This window comes from Prionailurus bengalensis, chromosome B1 (assembly GCF_016509475.1).
Source record: "Prionailurus bengalensis isolate Pbe53 chromosome B1, Fcat_Pben_1.1_paternal_pri, whole genome shotgun sequence".
Lineage (NCBI taxonomy): Eukaryota > Metazoa > Chordata > Mammalia > Carnivora > Felidae > Prionailurus > Prionailurus bengalensis.
This window is the reverse complement of record NC_057344.1, coordinates 189,308,034-189,326,096: the sequence shown is the minus strand read 5'-3', so window position 1 is coordinate 189,326,096 and position 18,063 is coordinate 189,308,034. Positions and strand designations below refer to the sequence as shown.

Here is an 18,063-nt window from a genome sequence, read left to right as displayed (position 1 = left end):
ATGCAATTGTAATATGGATTTATGTTGGAAGGACAAATGTTCATGGCTGAAATACTGACCAAAGCCCATTGCAAAAATGCTTTTATTTTACCCATTCTTTCTGAGCTCTGTGCAGGAGAGAAATGATGAAGAAACACGATGAGTAGATGATGTGATTTCATGAACTTCTGAGAAACTAAGATTGTGCTATCATGACACAGGAAGAGGTCCCTACACATAAAATCAACACCAGCTCATGGAATGAAGACTCCAGATAAGTATTTCATCGTAAGATTATTTTTGTGTAGTTAAATTTCTATTCGTTCCCTGCACTTGTCCACTTCAAAGGCAAACTATGCCTCACTCATCCTCATATCCCCGGGGTCTCCACAATGCCTGGCAGATAGCTGGCACTCACTGGAGTGAGAGATAAATGACATTAATATATGATATATAGAAATAATTACACCAGGACGTACTGCTGGACCATCTGCCTACCCCGTGGTTAGCGGGCAGCTAGAGGGTAAATAACTACTCTCATTTTTATTTTCTTTTCCCTCATTATCTACCAACCTTTAGTGAAGATAAAGTTCAATGAGTATATGTTTCTTCCCAGGGTGTTTAGATATTAGGCCCAAAAGGTCTATTTCTCTTTTAAAACATAAAATCGAGGGGCGCCTGGGTGGCCCAGTCAGTTGAGCGTCCGACTTCGGCTCAGGTCATGATCTCACAGTCCATGAGTTCGAGTCCCGCATCAGGCTCTGTTCTGACAACTCAGAGCCTGGAGCCTGTTTCAGATTGTGTCTCCCTCTATCTCTGACCGCCCCCCCGCATTCATGCTCTGTCTCTCTCTGTCTCAAAAATAAATAAACGTTAAAAAAAAAATAAAACCGATTTTGAAAGATGTAATCAAGTTTTAAATTTTGTTTAATTCACAGAGGGCTGCCCCATACCACCCTGAATTACCCTGTGTATTTACCCAAAATTATTCTAGTGATCATGAATTTACATGCTGTAACAGAATCTGCCTTCAAGAAACCCAAAATCCAAATCCATACATACAAACTAAAAGATTTTAGTAAAATGACTAGGCAGAGTATAATCAAATGGCAATTTGGATAATGTAGACAGTAAATTGCCTGGATTAATAATAAATACCAAGTACTGACCTAAATACCTACCATTTTTACTGACCCTTAAAGTAACTAATTAGCAGGCCTTCTCTCCAAAAATGAGAGAGAGCAAGTCTCAAGGTTGGAGACTTTGCCTTGCTCCAGATCACAGAACCAAGGAGGGGCATATCCTAAATTCAATCCTAGGTCTGCCAGCCTTCAAAGCTTGATTTCTTTCCACTATACTTCACTGCTGGAATAAGACGTTGGAAGAAATAAACCAAAAAAAATCCAAAAAACAAAAAAAAAGGGGGGGGTAGGGAGGGAGGGGGGGAGGGAGGGAGGAAGGAAGGGAAAGAAAGAAAGAGAAAGAAAGAAAAAGAAAGAAAGAAAGAAAGAAAGAAAGAAAGAAAGAAAGAAAGAAAGAAAGAAAATTGATTATTAGTGATGAGAGAAACAGGAATTTGAAGGAAAGATAAAGGAATGAATTGAAGGGGTTTAAACTTTTACAGAAGAGCACAATCTATTACCTTCTCCAAGCAAGCCTGACCATTTCCTATGACTGACTGAGTTTCATTTTATTTCATTTTTAAGAAGAAAACAAACATGCTGAAGAAGGCAAGTGGCCCAAAGGCAGAAATAGCCATTGAACAAAAGATTAACATAGTAAATCCTTATACTTAGCACAGGACTTGGCAAATGTAAGTGCTTAATAAATATTCCTGGGATATACAACAGCAGTAGCAAGTAAGCTTTGAGTTCTTAGTATGTACCAGGCACCGGCTAAGTATTCTGCATGTATTAATGGACATGTTCCTCATGACAATGCTGCAAGGGAGATGCTATTCTTACCTCCATTTTCCATGAGAAATGAGGAGACACATTCAGAAAGCATATGCAACATGCTCGTGTCCCAGAACCTACTCATGCAGAACCTGGCCTGACCCAGGAACTCAGGCTTCACATCCCCAGTTACTACCCACCAGGCTTCACTGAATGAATGGAATAATCACAACTTACTTAGCTTATTCCAATTACTCCTAAAACAAGTTTTTGTTTTAAAAATTTACTATCAGGGCACCTGGGTGGCTCAGTCAGTTAAGCGTCCAACTTGGGCTCAGGTCATGATCTCAAGGTCCATGAGTTCAAGCCCCACTCCGGGCTCTGTGCTGACATCTCAGAGCCTGGAGCCTGCTTCCAATTCTGTGTCTCCCTTTTTCTCTGTGCCCCTCCCCTTCTCCTGCTCTGTCTGTCTCTCAAAAATGAATAAATGTTAAAAAGAATTTTTTTTAAGTTTATTATCAAAGATACATTTCTTTTACCACTTACACAATTGAAATGAAGTGGAAACAAAGGAAGGGAATTGCAACATATTTCATGGTATCATGAGACTGACGACCACTGGGGCTGGCAGATGTGAAGCTTCCTCTTTGCTCTTTAAACAGCACCCTGAGGGGCTGTCAGGAAAAATGGAAAATACGCTTGAAAGTTCATCAGTTCACATATATTCCAGGAAGCATTTGCCATAAAAACAGCTGTGCTTGAATATATAGTAAAAGTATGAGTGTATAAAACCCATTATTCCAGAAATCATAAAAGGAACTTCCAAGAAGCTTAATTTATTGACTGTTATTTTTTATAAAATGAGGGTATTGAAAGGAAAGCAAAACTTTGAGATAATGGAATGGAGACACATAAGAAAGAAATACCGGTAATGAATGTCAGTTTGAAAGACTGCAATGGACCATGATGAACATTAAATCAAATCATTGCCAATGAATGCTCACTGATAGAAGGGACATTTAACTAAAAAGAGGGTCTCCAGACCTTGGGAAGAAGAAAAACTACTTTTTAATTTATGAATAATAATATCATTGATTAAAGATAATGCACATTTTTGACACGGTACCAAGCATTCACCTACATTGTGTCAGTTAATTTTCTCAGCAATGAGGTAAGTACCAAAGTGTCCAGTATATAAACCAAGATGAAGAAATTAAGAATTTGACTTATTGTAGCAAAATCATGCAGGTTTCAATAGCTCATCTAACTCAATTAAAGGTCTGCATAATCAATATTTGAACATCTCCAAGTATGGGGGAACTTACGATTTTGTGGACCAGCTGCATTTAATTTTTCTTATGCGTTTGACTATTAAAATGTCATTTTTGTATTTTCTTGAAATCTAGCTTCCTGTTGGTTCTATCTATTGGTCTTAGTTGTACTTTTTGAGGTCCAGTTGTACAAATCAAACAACTATTCCCTGTGATGCCCTTTAAATATTTAAAATATCCACCATTTATTAGCTAGTTCTTTTCCTCATTAAAACAACCAAAATAACTATCAACATTATTTCTCTTTTCATATATACAAAAAAAGAAGTAAAATAAATTTTATGTAGATAATTGCTAGTCTCTGCCAATGAAATAAAAATTATTTAATGAGCATCTATTTAATTTTACTGAAAATTAGAACCTTGTCTATACAATGAACTCTCAAATAGCTGTATTTATTGGCCATATGTATCTACCATGCTGTGGGTGATAGGCAATTGTTATATCGAAGGCTGTTATAGTGAGGGAAAGTCATAAAAAACATCTTATTCTCAATAAATTGCCCTTGATGTGCCCTTCTCACCTCATCAAAGCCACCCTCAACCCAAAGAGGAAAGAGGAAAGATTCTGATGCTGATTAGGAATTAAAACTTTACCTCCTTTTCTGATATTCCATGGTATATAACACCATCTCAGATGGGCCAAGATTAGAACCTTAAGTATCCCAAGTCCTGTATCAGACACTATATTACCTAGATTTGAAATATCATATGCAGGATATTTCTATCTTCTAAATCTTTACCTCCAGGGAGCTGTGATCCTAAGCCCAACCAAAGGGGCCTTCTACCTTAACAGAGGTACTCTAAAACATTTAGCTGATAATAAGATAAATAATAAAAACCTAATATGCAATAGTTGTCATTGAAATATACCTTGTTTTTTTTTGTTTTTTTTTTAATTTTTTTTTTTCAACGTTTATTTATTTTTGGACAGAGAAAGACAGAGCATGAACGGGGGAGGGGCAGAGAGAGAGGGAGACAGAATCAGAAACAGGCTCCAGGCTCTGAGCCATCAGCCCAGAGCCTGACGCAGGGCTCGAACTCACGGACCGCGAGATCGTGACCTGGCTGAAGCTGGACGCTTAACCGACTGCGCCACCCAGGCACCCCAAAATATACCTTGTTTTTAGGAAATATTGTCAGATACCTAGTCAAGAATGAGATTTTCTGTTTATGTGAATATTCCTATTTTTTGTTTGTATATTACAATATTTACAATTGCATCCTATACATCAGGATTCTGCAATCATATTTGGAATATTCCCCAACATTTAAATTCAGAAGCATGGCAGACTTAGTAAAACTAATCATTTTTCCATCCCTTCAAAAGCTATTGAGCATCTCCTTCTATGAGCCTGGAGCTAAGCTAAGCACTGAGAGAAAAAATAAATGATGGTCTCCAATAGAATGAATGCACAAAGGAGATATATATATATATATATATATATATATATATATATATATATATATAATTATACTGCATTATGGGGTTGGGAGAAAAGGGCAGTTAGGCAATGGTTCCAAAGAAGGTAATAGCTGGGTTGAGTCTTGAAGGACAAAAAAGCACATGAGGCATCGTCTAGACCACAGTCTAATTGAGGAAACAAGAAATAAAATATTAATGAAAGGGTTGAGTTGGATAAGCAGATTGTAAATACTGTAAGCAAGGGAGGTAAGTAACAAGAAGTTACATGTGAAAGGTAGCCATTCACCTGGTTTTTCAACTAAGTATGAGGTTTGAATAGTCAGGGGACAGAGGCAAATTATGTTCCCTTTAATTGTCTCCCATAATTACTAATTATCTCCTTTCATGAGATTCTTAACAAATAGGTAATTACTTGTTAACTGTCTCTATCCCCTTTTAAGCTGTAAATTACATGAGGGCAAAAGCCAACTCTGTTTTGTTCTCCTTTGCTTTGCTGCCATTATTAGCATAGTACTTGTCAAGGAATGTGTGTCTGCTAAATTTTGTTAAATAGTTGAATGATTGAATTAATGAACTGATTAGCTAGAGATGCTAAAAAAATGTGAGACATTTTGTAACCTATTCATGTGTCAGTGAATTGATAATACTATGCATATTAAAAATAAAACTTGGGGAAACAGCAGGAATTAAGAAAGGATTAAGAAGATGAGAGACTACTGTTTGTAGATCAGGCAGAATTTAGACCTGACATTGTGGAGATTTTTTAGTGTACATGTGATGTGATGAAAAAGGTAAATTATGAGTTTCATCGGGTCCTGTTTGCCAAATGAAGTAAAGAGGGAGTCTTTGGAGTCCAGTAAATAGCCAGCTAGCTGTTGTCTCACTCAATCTAGTTGGAAAGGAATGAAGCCTTATCCTAAAGTGTTTTTGCTGAGGGGTGGGGACGGAGGAAAGGAAGGACTACCAAGAAAACAACTGTTTGTGAATAGGATAGCTTACACTTGATTTGGTGAACGGGAATAGCTACAGAATTTGCTAGGCACATATCAAAACAAATCTCAAAGTACCTTGTTTGAAAAGTATTCGTCATTTCAAGAGAGTGATGGTAGAGCATTAAAATAAGCACCAGCCCTTCACTCCTCAGCGCAGGCTGAACACCCATTAAGCTGGTCCTGCTGGCAAACATTCCATATTAAGAAAGAGAAGAAGGGGGCGCCTGGGTGCCTCAGTTAGTTGAGCGACTTCGGCTCAGGTCATGATCTTGTGGTCTGTGAGTTCGAACGCTGCGTCGGGCTCTGTGCTAACTGCTCAGAACCTGAAGCCCGCTTCAGATTCTGTGTCTCCCTCTTTCTCTGCCCCTCCCCTGCTCATGCTCTCTCTCTCTGTCAAAAATAAATAAACATCTAAAAGAAAATAAAAAAAAGAAAGAGAAGAAGGAAGGAAGGGAAGAAAGCAGCAAAAAGAAAAAGTTTAGGGATTTTATTTGACCATAAACTCAAAATGCATGACACGGATACATGTAATTTTAAAATAACCCTAAATCACATGGTCTGGCATAATTTTCAAGTTTCACTAATACATAATTCTAATAGGTTACTGCTGTCTTTGATGCACACTATTATTAGTTTCTTGTTTTATAGAGAAGAGAACTACACGTGTTTGGACTAGTATATCAGTAAGGCTACCCTTAGAAAATTGGTCCCCAGCCTCACCTCCAAATCAGGTGACAATATATACAGCTACATAAATACCAACAGTATCCAATAAAGGTCTCACTCTCCCACGGAATATCGCTCATCTCAGAACTATGGTGATGTACTGATAAGTATTCTACTATAAAACACATTGACTTGTCCTTTAATTTCTCATTTTATTCTCAATAGTTCTCCTCAGACCCAGAGAGAGAATGATTGATCGATTGATTGACTGGAGTTTTAAAAGGCCCACATAGCTTAGTTAGGGTCAATAATCACTCTTAGGTAGAAAGAAGAACTTTGGTATTTTGACTTCTTTTGAATGGATCTCTCAATACTTCTGTTCAAGGTTGTTTGTATTCTAGGAATTCTTGAATCCAACCTCATGCTTGAATTCATCCTCTTTGTAAGGCACACACTTAGAAAACAAAGCTGTACCTTCAATCTTCAATCTCACTGAGAAAGACATGATTCTAATGCTTCTAACAAAGCAAACATGCAGGCCGAATTAATAATTTTCATTTCTGTTTAGAGATTTAGCAAGAAAGAAATTAATGAAAGAGATGGCAAACACCTAAGAGGAAATTTCCGAGTAATCTTTTGGTGTTTGGGATGGGCAGAGAAGAAACAACAATCTGTAGTTAGGAAGCCATTTACTTTCTCCTCCGAGACACAATCTCATGGTTACATGAGACAGCAACTAAAGCAAGAGAACTAGGAAGGAAAAACACATGAGTTTACTGACATCATCATATTATATAAGGTTTCTGAGCAGTAATATACAATCATTCTCCAAATCCTTTTGATCTCATCTAAAATGCTGCATTGTATATATTCATCTTGCAATTTAAGTTATGTTTGCTCTTTTTACAACGTGAAAAACAAACAAACAACAACAACAAAAAGACACTGCTACTCCACAGGTAGTGGGGCAAGGAACAGAGTGTTTGTGTAAACACATCGAAACTGTAAAATCAAGAATGGAATCTTTAACTTATGTGGCTACTACTGGGCTAAATGCCCATGCTGGTTATCTTTACCCTCAAATTGCAGGAATTAAATACACGATGCGTTTATTATCTACCAACAGCAAAGACAGAGTGGGAGCCACCAGCGGCTTTGTGGTCTGGGCACTGGGCTCGGGTGCTGACAATCTGTCAGTGGCCCGTGTCTTTCTCGACCTTAATTAGAATTCTCAATTCGGGGCTTGCTGTCTGAACTATGATGGTCTCCAGAATTGGCATAAACATGGCTCACCCCTTGCTCATAGAATGATCCACTGCATTCCCCCGCTGTCACCCATTAGCACTGCAGCCTTTGTAGCCATCTCCAGGCCAGGTCATAGTTCCAGTTGTCCCCCGCGCCTCACAGCACACTCAAACCAGCTGGTGCAAGTTTCCAAACCTTGCTTCAGAGGGCTTTTTTTTATTTTTATTTTTTTGACACATACATGCCTGAAGCTGAGCTATGCCAAGACCTGAAACAGGGCATTTTGTGCAACTCTGCTAGTCATGGAGATGTGGAAAACTCTTCTTCCAGAGCAGCATTAATGCTGTGTCCATAAACAAGAAATAAAGCAAGGAATTGTCACAGAGTGCGTCATTACTAAGGCAGTTCTTCCGAGCCGAAGAATCCATTTCTAGTGGTTTCAAAGTGAAATAGGAAGCATCTGTGTTCAAAATAGCTTTTAAAAATCTATCACTGAATAATATGCTTATTGAGTAGGATCTTGGGGGCCTATATGTGTGTGCTTGGCCTGAGGATGGAAAATGAGGTTTGTGGAACAGCTGGAGGAAGACAGCTCAAGCGACTTGAGAGATATGACACCAAGTCTCTTGCGATTGAAAGTAACTCGACAGGAACAATGTGAAAAAAGAAAGGGAGTTGTATTTGTTTTGTGAAAGAAGCTGTATTCTGTGCTTTAAATGCACTGCCTCGTAGAATTCTGGGCTACACCTCATTGGTAGGTTATAGTACTATTCTAGAGATGTGGAAATAAACGATTCCAATTTTTTTAATGAGCTATGAGTCAAGATTGCAAGATAATTCAGTGAACAACAAAACAACAAATAGCAAGAAAAGACAGCATAATAGTTAGGAGCAAAGGCTTTGGGTGAGAAATATATGATTAATTACTTCATGACCTTGAGCAAGATTTAACCTTTATGTAAACAACAATAGTATCAACCTGCAAGATTGATGGGTAGGCCGTTTAAGATGCAAAATGCTTACGGCAATATTTGGCAGTAAGTAAGTCCTTAGTAAATGGAAAACAGCATTAGAAACTCTAACAATGAGGATAGGAGAATGCAGGAGGAAAAAGGGAGACAGTAAAATGCAATCAGTCAATCAAACAGAACAGAACAAAATATGGGTGATTATTTGATCTCAGGAAGGAAAAATGCTGCCTAAGCTTAAAATTAATGGAATAAATCACAAGTGATTTAAAAGTAAATCAATGAAAGTGTCCACATAAAAATTTAAAATTTCTGCACATAAGAAATAACCATTAACAGAATTAAAAGCCAAGTCAATTTCAATTATCGGTACCAATTATTTGGAGCAGAGGAAACAAGAGTAATCAGAACATGTGAGTGTACCATTATTCTTCCCATGGTGCTTAGCATTTAATCGGAAATTCGGACCACATTAACATAAGATAGCTTATAATTATAGAATATCAGAAATATGCAAATATTAGAAGGAATTAACTATGTACATAAGTCTGACTGGATATTGGTAAAGAAACAAACTACCAGATGGGACCAAGGCTAGGTAGCTTCCGGGTTTTGAGTGTATCACATATGGCAACCAAAATGACCTGACCCATGTGTATTGCACAAAATTCTTCTTTGTCCTACCTGACTGGGCTTTATGAGCTACAGTAAGGTCTCACATTTGGAGACGTCTCACATTCTCTCTCTCTTCTATTCAGAGTTTGGCTAGTCACTTTCCAAATATTATGAAAGATGTCCCTACATCTTTCGAGAATTTGGGTTTGAAAATGAATAAGGTTACAGGCCTACAGCTACACCTGGTCTCTTTATCTCCTTTAGAGGCCGAAATGCATCACAACACAAAGGCCCAATTCCAAGTGTCTCTAGGGCAAGACAATATTTATACCAAATGGATTGTTTTCATGATACATTCTAAACATTTTTCAATGCATTTTACCTACATACATTTTGTGCATTTTAAATTAGGTCCCTAAATTTACAGTTGGATCTCCCTGACAGTTCCTTATAAATGGTAAACAACTTATAGTCTTCTGGTTCCTTGTTGGAATTACATTCATATTTAGACATTCATTACCTTCCCATCCCAAATTTGGTTTTTCTCCCCAGTTCTGACTTACGAAGCAAGCTTTCATATTTGGACAGGTTTACTATTCTAAGAATATATATGTTCATTGCTCAATGCCTCAGCTTAATTAAGAGAATTTTGTTACTAGTAACATTCACACTTAAACATTCTGCAGCCTGTGAGCTTCCATGTCAGTATACCTCTCAGTATGAACTACAAGTACAGTTTCAGAGTAAGAATACACATGCTCATGAACCTGCCATAAGGCTGATTGGTTTCCTTGAGATCAGCCAGTGAGTGGTAAGACATCATCTTGATCTTGATCTGAAGCATAAATCATATTTGCAAAAAGTTTCACATAATATAACGACTACACTGATAACGCTGAAAATCATTTGGTAAAACCAACAGGAAATATTCAAAAATTTGGACTAGTGCTACAGATACAGTGCCCAGAGATTGGTGGTGCTCAATGCTGGATGCTGCTAGCATCCCCTGGGGGACTCTGAAAACAATGCCAAACATCCTGGCCATACACCATTTCTAACAGTGTCTAACGCTGAGGATCACTAACCTGATGTATGAGAGGAGAAGAGCCAATCGGAGGCGGTAAATGCACCACATCCTTAACACTCAGACTTAATCACTACCCATGAATGGCTTTATCACGATTTGTATGGCAAAAGCCAGGAGATTCTCTCACTGAAAAGAAGTTGTAAAAGAAACTCTGAATTCACTTCCTTGTAAACTGTGGAATTCTGGGTCCAGATGGTCATATCGACAAAATCATTTTGCACAATATCACCATCACTATGTCAACACTTCGTTCCCAACTGAGGTATCCAATACACTCGGCACACTGTTTACTATTAAGAAAGAAGCTCACTCTTCTGTTTCCATCAGCTCACCTGGCAAATGGAATATGGAGTCTTTGGGGAACTCAGATGGGGTACAGGTTGAGCTTTGAGGAAAATGAAAAGGTGCTTCTTGACTTCCTCCTTTCAGAGTAACAACAAATGTCCTCCTCTGAAAGTTCTTTCCCACCTCCTCCCAGTTTCTCCTTGGAGTATCTCATCACTGGAGCCTCACTGACTCAGAATAATTTGATATGCCCTGTTCTGTAATGAGTTGGCTGCTACCATGATAGCCACTGCGTAAATACCTAATGAAATGAGAACTGTCTGTCTCCTCAATCCCCAGCCAGGCTCACTGCCTCTTAGCCAAGAGAATATCCTGAAGGAAGCTGCCTAGACGGAGTGTCTTCTGCAATAGTTCATGTTAATAAAATTTTAAACTAAGGATACTTTTTCATAGTCTCAGGAACTATGGCAATAGCAAGGGTGCTTGTTTTTGTCTAGTATTCTACTAATGAAACACTCATTAATTATCTCCTTCAGGGCTTACCACTTTTAAGACCATCTAACCAATGGGGCAACTAGAATAAAATCAGAGTCTAAATGCAGAAAAATATCTCTATAATAAAGCAGGAATTCAAGTCCACTTTGTCTGGTCAAGAGCTCCATTTACAATATTTTTTCTATTCAGTGCAGCAACTGTCAGATTTCTTCTAAGAGTCTAGTTCTCCTCTAAAATACAGGAAAGTTGAAATGTGGTATTTCACGTGCACTTTACCAGATGGCTTTAGTTGCACACCATAGAAAGAGGCTGGATACCTTAAATAGAAAAGAAATTGTGGGAGCGCCTGGGTGGCTCAGTCCATTAAGCCTCCTACTCTTGATTTCAGCTCAGGTCATGATCTCATGGTTCATGAGTTTGAGCCCCACATCAGGCTCTGCACTGTCAGTGCAGAGATTCTCTGCACTGCAGTGCTTGAGATTCTCGTTCTCCCTCTGTCTCTGCCCCTCCTCTGCTCGCTATCTCTCTCCCTCTCTCTCAAAAAAAATAAACTAAAAAAATTTTTTAAATAAAAAAATAGTAAAGAAACTGACTGGATTTGTGTAGTACATTGGTTTGATGGGAACACCAACTTCTAAACAAAAGGTAAGAATCGAGGCAATGATGGGGATGCTTGGGTGGCTCAGGAGGTTGAGTGTCCAACTTCAGCTCAGGTCATGATCTCACCATTCGTGAGTTCGAGTCCCCCGTCTGGCTCTGTGCTGACAGCTCAAAGTCTGAAACTGTTTCAGATTCTGTGTCTCCCTCTCTCTGCCCTCCCCCTCTTGTGCTCTATCTCCCTCTCTCTCAAAAATATATAAACATTAAAAAAAAGAATCAAGGCAATAATGAAAGTTCAAGTATCATAAACCACTTAATGAACATGTCAGAATGCCACAGCTGGAATAAATGAGCTCCAGATATTTTCCCCTTCACCTCTTGGTGGCAAGTTGACTGCTCTAGCTCTGCTCTGTGACATCGTGATTTATAATAAATATACATATTTGGTCTCAGTCTTCTTCCAGGTACACAGCTCCTAAAAACCTTGGAATTTCCTATGATAAGAGCAATAAAAGTGTCTTTTGTTATGTTAGTGAAGTGATTTTTGAAAAGTTCTCAGGGAACCTATGGTTGGTGGCTTGTCCTCAGGGGAACCACCTGCTTAGAGGGTCAGGATTTTAGTCACCGCCCTCTCTCCAGGGAGAGGAGAGGGGCTAGAGGTTGAATCAATCACCAGTGGCCGAAGATTCAATCTGTTATGCCTATGTAATGAAGCTTCCAGAAAAACCCAAGGACAGGGTTAGGAGGGCTTCTATATGAATAACACATGATTTGGAGTGGAGAAATGTTCGTAGCAACAGCAAAGAAGATCCACACTCCTTCCCCATACCTTGCCCTGTGCACCTCTTGCATCCGGCTGTTCCTGAGTTACATCCTTTGATAATAAAACTGGTGAACTAGTAAATACAATGTTTCTTTGAGTTCAGTGAGTCACTTCAGCAAATTAATCAAACCTGAGGAAGAGATTTTTGGAATTTCTGATTTACAGCTAGAAGGGAGAAGTACAGGTGAGAACCTGAACTTGTGATTGACATCTGAAGCCCAAGGAGGAAGTGATGGGAACACCCAGTCTGTAGCCAGCTGGCCTGAAGCACAGGTAACATCTTGGGCTTGGGACTGGCATCTGAAGGGAGAGAGAGAAAAGGAGTCTTGTAGGACTGAACTCTAAACTTATGGGATCTGATGCCATCTCCAGGTAGACAGTGTCAGAAATGAGTTAACTTGTAGGAAACCTATCTGGGGTCCAGAGAATTGCTTGGTAGTATGGAGCAAAGCCACCCTCCACACATTAGAAACTGAGTCTCAGGACACCAAAATAAGCTCTAACTTTATATACATTGAAGTTCAGCAGGAAAGAGAACCTGTTACTTTCCTGACAATGTCAATGTAAATTTCATCCTGTGTCACCAGCTGCAAGAATCAAGTGCCTATCCCTGAAGCAATCATAGCCACCAGAGAACTCAATTCTCTGACTGGCCAGGCCTGACTTCTGTATTCATTCTTGCAATAAGGAAAGAAACATAGTCAACTCCAGTTGAAACTTAGACTCTAAGAGTTGAGACGAGATGGCTCCCCAAGGAAGTTTCCACAGTACTGTCATAAAAGAAATGCAAGGAAGCCAAAAAGACATGTGCACTGTCCCACAAAGGTTTAGAAGTATAATACAAAGATAACAAAAGGCAAATGAGCACATTAAAAGATGTTTGATATCATCATATGTTATTCTGGAATTACTAACTAAAACAAAAGAGTGATACCACCACACCCCAATTAGAATGGCCAAAATCCAAAGCACTGACAACACCAGATATTAGCAAGAAAGTGTAGCAACAGGAACTCACATTCATTGCTAACATGAATGCAAAGTGGTGCAGCCACTTTAGAAGAGGGTTTGGCAGTTTCTTCCAAAACTAAACATACTCTTAACCACACAATCCAGTGAAGTGAAAACTTAAGTCTGCACGTGAACATTCATAGCAGCTTTATTCACAGATGTCCAAATTTGGAAGCAACCAAGATGTCCTTCAGGAGGGGAATGGATAAATAAAGTGTGGTCCTTCCAGACAATGGAATACTAAGAAGTGCTAGAAGAGAGCAGATATGCCGTGAAAAGACATGAAGGAATCTTAAATGCATATTACTAAGTGAAAGAAACCAATTTGAAAAGGCTACTATTTGCATGATTTCAACCTATATGACATTTTGGAAAAGGTAAAATTATGGAGACAGTAAAAAGATCATCCATCTCCTGGAGTTGGTGGTAGAGAAAGGGAGGTATGAATACATGCAACACAGAGAATTTTTAGGGTGGTGAAAATATTCTGCATGATACCATAATGACAAATACGTGTCATTATACTTTCTCCAAATCCATAGAGTATACAACACCAAGGATGAGCCATTGTGTAAACTATGTCCTTTGGGTGATTATGATGTGTCAATGCGGGTACATCAATTGTAACAAATGCACCACTGTGGTGTGGGATGTTGACAGTGGGGGGGTTGGTGCACGTGTGCGGGTAAACGATATATGGGAACCCTCTGTAGCCGCTCTCAACTTTGCCACAAACCAAAATTTGCTGTAAAAAGTAACACTGATTTAAATTTTTTTTTCAACGTTTATTTATTTTTGGGACAGAGAGAGACAGAGCATGAACGGGGGAGGGGCAGAGAGAGAGGGAGACACAGAATCCGAAACAGGCTCCAGGCTCTGAGCCATCAGCCCAGAGCCTGACGCGGGGCTTGAACTCATGGACCGCGAGATCGTGACCTGGCTGAAGTCGGACGCTTAACCGGCTGTGCCACCCAGGCGCCCCAAAAGTAACACTGATTTAAACAAATAATAACAAATAAATAATAACAGTCTCAGAAGCCAATTATCCTGACTTTCTCCTTGCCCTTCTCATTAGGACCAAGGTCCCTGATAAACCATAAAAAGCCAAGGCTTTGGATTAATGTTAGGTTTTAATTCTCCCAGCCAATTTTCTTAGCAGTATGACCTTGAGTAAAATGCCTAACCTCCAAAATCTGGGATAAAATGAGATAATCTGTGTAGACTACATAGTGAAGCATCCAGTAGTCACAACAAACACTTACTGAGCTTTAATTATGTACCAGACAGAAATAGGCTCTTTATTTGCAAATACTCATTTACCAGTCACTGAGCCCTATACAGTAGGTACTACTGTTCCTATCTCACAGAGAAATAAACTAAGGCGAAAAGAGTTTAAGCAAGTTATATTAGGCCACATGGCTGATAAACACGAAACCTGGAATATGAACCCAGATAATCTGGATCTGGAAACTTTGTTTTTCCCAATGTGTTAAACTGCCTTTATGCCCACATTCATACAGATTAGAGTTTACAACTCCTAATTTCCTTTTTGCCTTCCATTTGTTCCATTGGATAACAGGTGTTCCAGCAACTGTGGTAGTTTATCAGGTTTACAAGTAAATAAATGGGACAAACTAAGGTAGTATTAGAGATTCTAGATTCCCAAAGGCTTTGTTTGATTGGGTTGTAACTTTGAACAGATTTTAGTTTGTGAGCAAAATGATGCGTAACTCAGCTGGCATATATTAGATCTGATCCTGGGCCAGTCTTTCAACTCCTACCAAATTCTTCCTATTGCCACCTTTCTATCCATCTTTCCTTTCAGAAGTAAGTAGGGAAGAGTAAAAAATCATTTCTAATTCAGGCTTTTGATATGAGACAATTCTGGTCTTTGAAGGGAAATCCATTTATGGAACAAAAGAGTCAAGTGAAATGGAACAGGAACAGAAAGAGAAATAACACTTAACATTAATCTGGAAGTGATGAATATTCAGAAAAGGAACTTTAGCTTCAGGTACAGACAAAAACACCACTGCTCCTGTCTTCTGTTCATAGATGCTGGCTTATGCAACAGATTTATTCCTACGTCAAGTATATCGCATGTTGGTCAACAATATTCAGTCTCAGAGTTTTCTGTGTAGGTAAAGTAAAATCATTTTTTAAAAGCAGTTAATTATTTTCTAAGACCCACAGTTTGTGCTGTTGTTGTTTTGTTTGTTTTTCCATTTTCTGACTCTTACATATGCCCTCCTCCAATGGCTGCGTTCAATAAGATAAAGCACACCTTCTTCTTTTCTTCCGTCCTCCTTTCTCCCACAAGCATTTATTGAGCGTTCATACTATTATGAACAGTATTTAGGCCTTGTGGGAGATATAAAGATAAGATATGGGTTCTGAAAAGATCGGAAATATAGCCAAACTCAACACACAAGAGTTTACTCACTGGAGCAGTGACATTAACCAACCTGCTCAATGAATATTACTAAGATTACCCTTTACAACCAGGTGAGGTCATTCACCTAACTCTGGCCATCATGCTGTGAGTAGAAGTAAAACCTGTCACTTACAGGCCAAAGAATTTAAATGTTGATGCAAGACTTTGCAGCAAATTCTTTTTTGTCTGGATAACTAAAGAAGTCCCATGTTCTAGATTGTCCAGTTTCAAAATGGGGAAGGAGTGATCACAGTGAGTTGACAAGAGATTGTGTGGAATGCAGCTCCCCCAATGGTCAGTGATGGATTTGGTCATGAATGTGCATTGAACCCTTGTGCTTTATCAAACTGAAACTTCAGGGTTGATTTGGGGCACAACATGGCCTATTCTATTCTGACTAATACATTCATAATGTGAATTAGAACACCAGAAATAATAACCATTTATGAAGACTTTACTATGGGTCCAGAACTATTTTAAGCTACTGCCACATATCATCCTATTTCATCCTTACAACAACCCAATGAAATATATACTATTATTATTATTCCCATTTCACAGATGTATAAACTGAGACACAAGCAGGTCATCGACTTGCTCACAAATATTTAACTGAGACGGTAGACCTGGGAGTTAAACCTAAGTCATCTGACCCTAAGACTCATGATTTTAGCAATACAATAAGGAAAAAAAAGGTGTGCAATTGTACAATGGGACAGACTGTCTTGAGGTTTCAATTGGAATATCTGTGTTATCTATTCCCTTGAAAAATATTTGAGAACCTACTGTATGCTGGTCACTGTGTTCAGTGATGATTCTCAGTCCTCTCCATGGTGCTACAAAACAGAATCCTCAGGAGCCCATGGGGATGCACCAGAGCAGCTGCAGGGGCCCCTGAATCCAGTTTGCAGAGAAGGTTGTGCTGAGGCACTAAGAGGTTCACCCCATATTGCTGGCTCAATAAATCCCCAAATATTCAATTGTTATTAGGACTGATTTGTCCTTTGGCACTAAGGACATGTTGTTCCATGGCTTAGCTCTCCTCATTGTCCAATGCTCACTCCAGCTCCTTGTGTAACACGATGGTCCACACCTCATGGAGTTTCAAACGAAGACAGATAGTTGGGCCATACTGTAAATTGGTTTATAATCACACTAATCCAATCCATATTTACATTTTGCAATTTTACACTAAAAGTTTTCAACTGGATTAATTCTAATGGGCAGATATTTAAATAAGCCATAACTGTCTTTCAAAAGCAACATCATTCATGCTTCGTTTATAAACACAAGAGGTCTCCGGACTCAATAAATGGTGACAACTGTTACAATTGCATTTATTTTCCTATTGCTGCTTTTGGGAATTGCCCTGCCTTCCTGGGATAAAGATGGCCCCATTTAACTCAGAATGTTGCTAAAGTCATTACCGTATCAAATTACGTGCGCAATGTTCTGATATCCTCCTTGCCCCATCTACTCTTCTGGGAAGAAAAATTTTTAAAAATTTAAAAACAGAAAGAAGAAAGAAAAACAAAGCTGCCTTCACCCTGGCTTTGAGCCATGGAAGAACAAAGCTTTTGTTATTGCTGCTATTTCTATCCCTGAATCACTCTGTTAAAAGATGGGGCCTAGCCAGGGGTGGCCTTCTGCTTGCTTAGAACAAACCACATCTTCCCCTCAATAAAAGCCTTACCTAAAATAATACTAAAGAGGGACAGGAGGTGCCAGGTATGGAGCTAGAAGCTGAGAAAGAACCAAGTTATTGTGAAGAAGGTATGGAAAGCCAGTTCCAGGCAGATTTGGGAGCAGGGAACCTGAAGGTGAGGGGGGTGGAGGGATGGAGGGTGGGGAAGGCACCTGTGGGATTGTGAGAGGAAAAGAGGTGCCTAATGTGATTTCATCAAGCAATGAATGATGGGGGTGGGTGGGCGGTAGGGAATATGAAACCATCCTACCTACAGTATCTCTGATACAATACTGCTCATAAATACTTGGGTACAACTTTCTAGGAAGAGGGTCGGCTTTAAGATTAGCACAGGATGAAAGCCAGGCTTCCCTCCGAAAACTGAGGGGAAGGCCACAAAGCCTGCCATTGAAGGGCAACGCCCGTCAGTCCACAGACTTTATTAAAGTATAAAAAAGACTTTTCTTTTGATTGGTCCCTTCATTATCCACACCTCACTGGGGACTCTGTCCCAGGCTACTGTGTGCA

The 18,063-nt window shown here is 39.1% G+C and overlaps 1 protein-coding gene across 3 annotated transcripts in view; it reads right to left on the bottom strand.

Moving 5' to 3' along the window:
* Positions 1 to 18,063, bottom strand: part of KCNIP4 (potassium voltage-gated channel interacting protein 4) — a 1,162,373-nt gene that overhangs the window by 793,645 nt on the left and 350,665 nt on the right. The gene's annotated exons all lie outside the window — the stretch shown is intronic.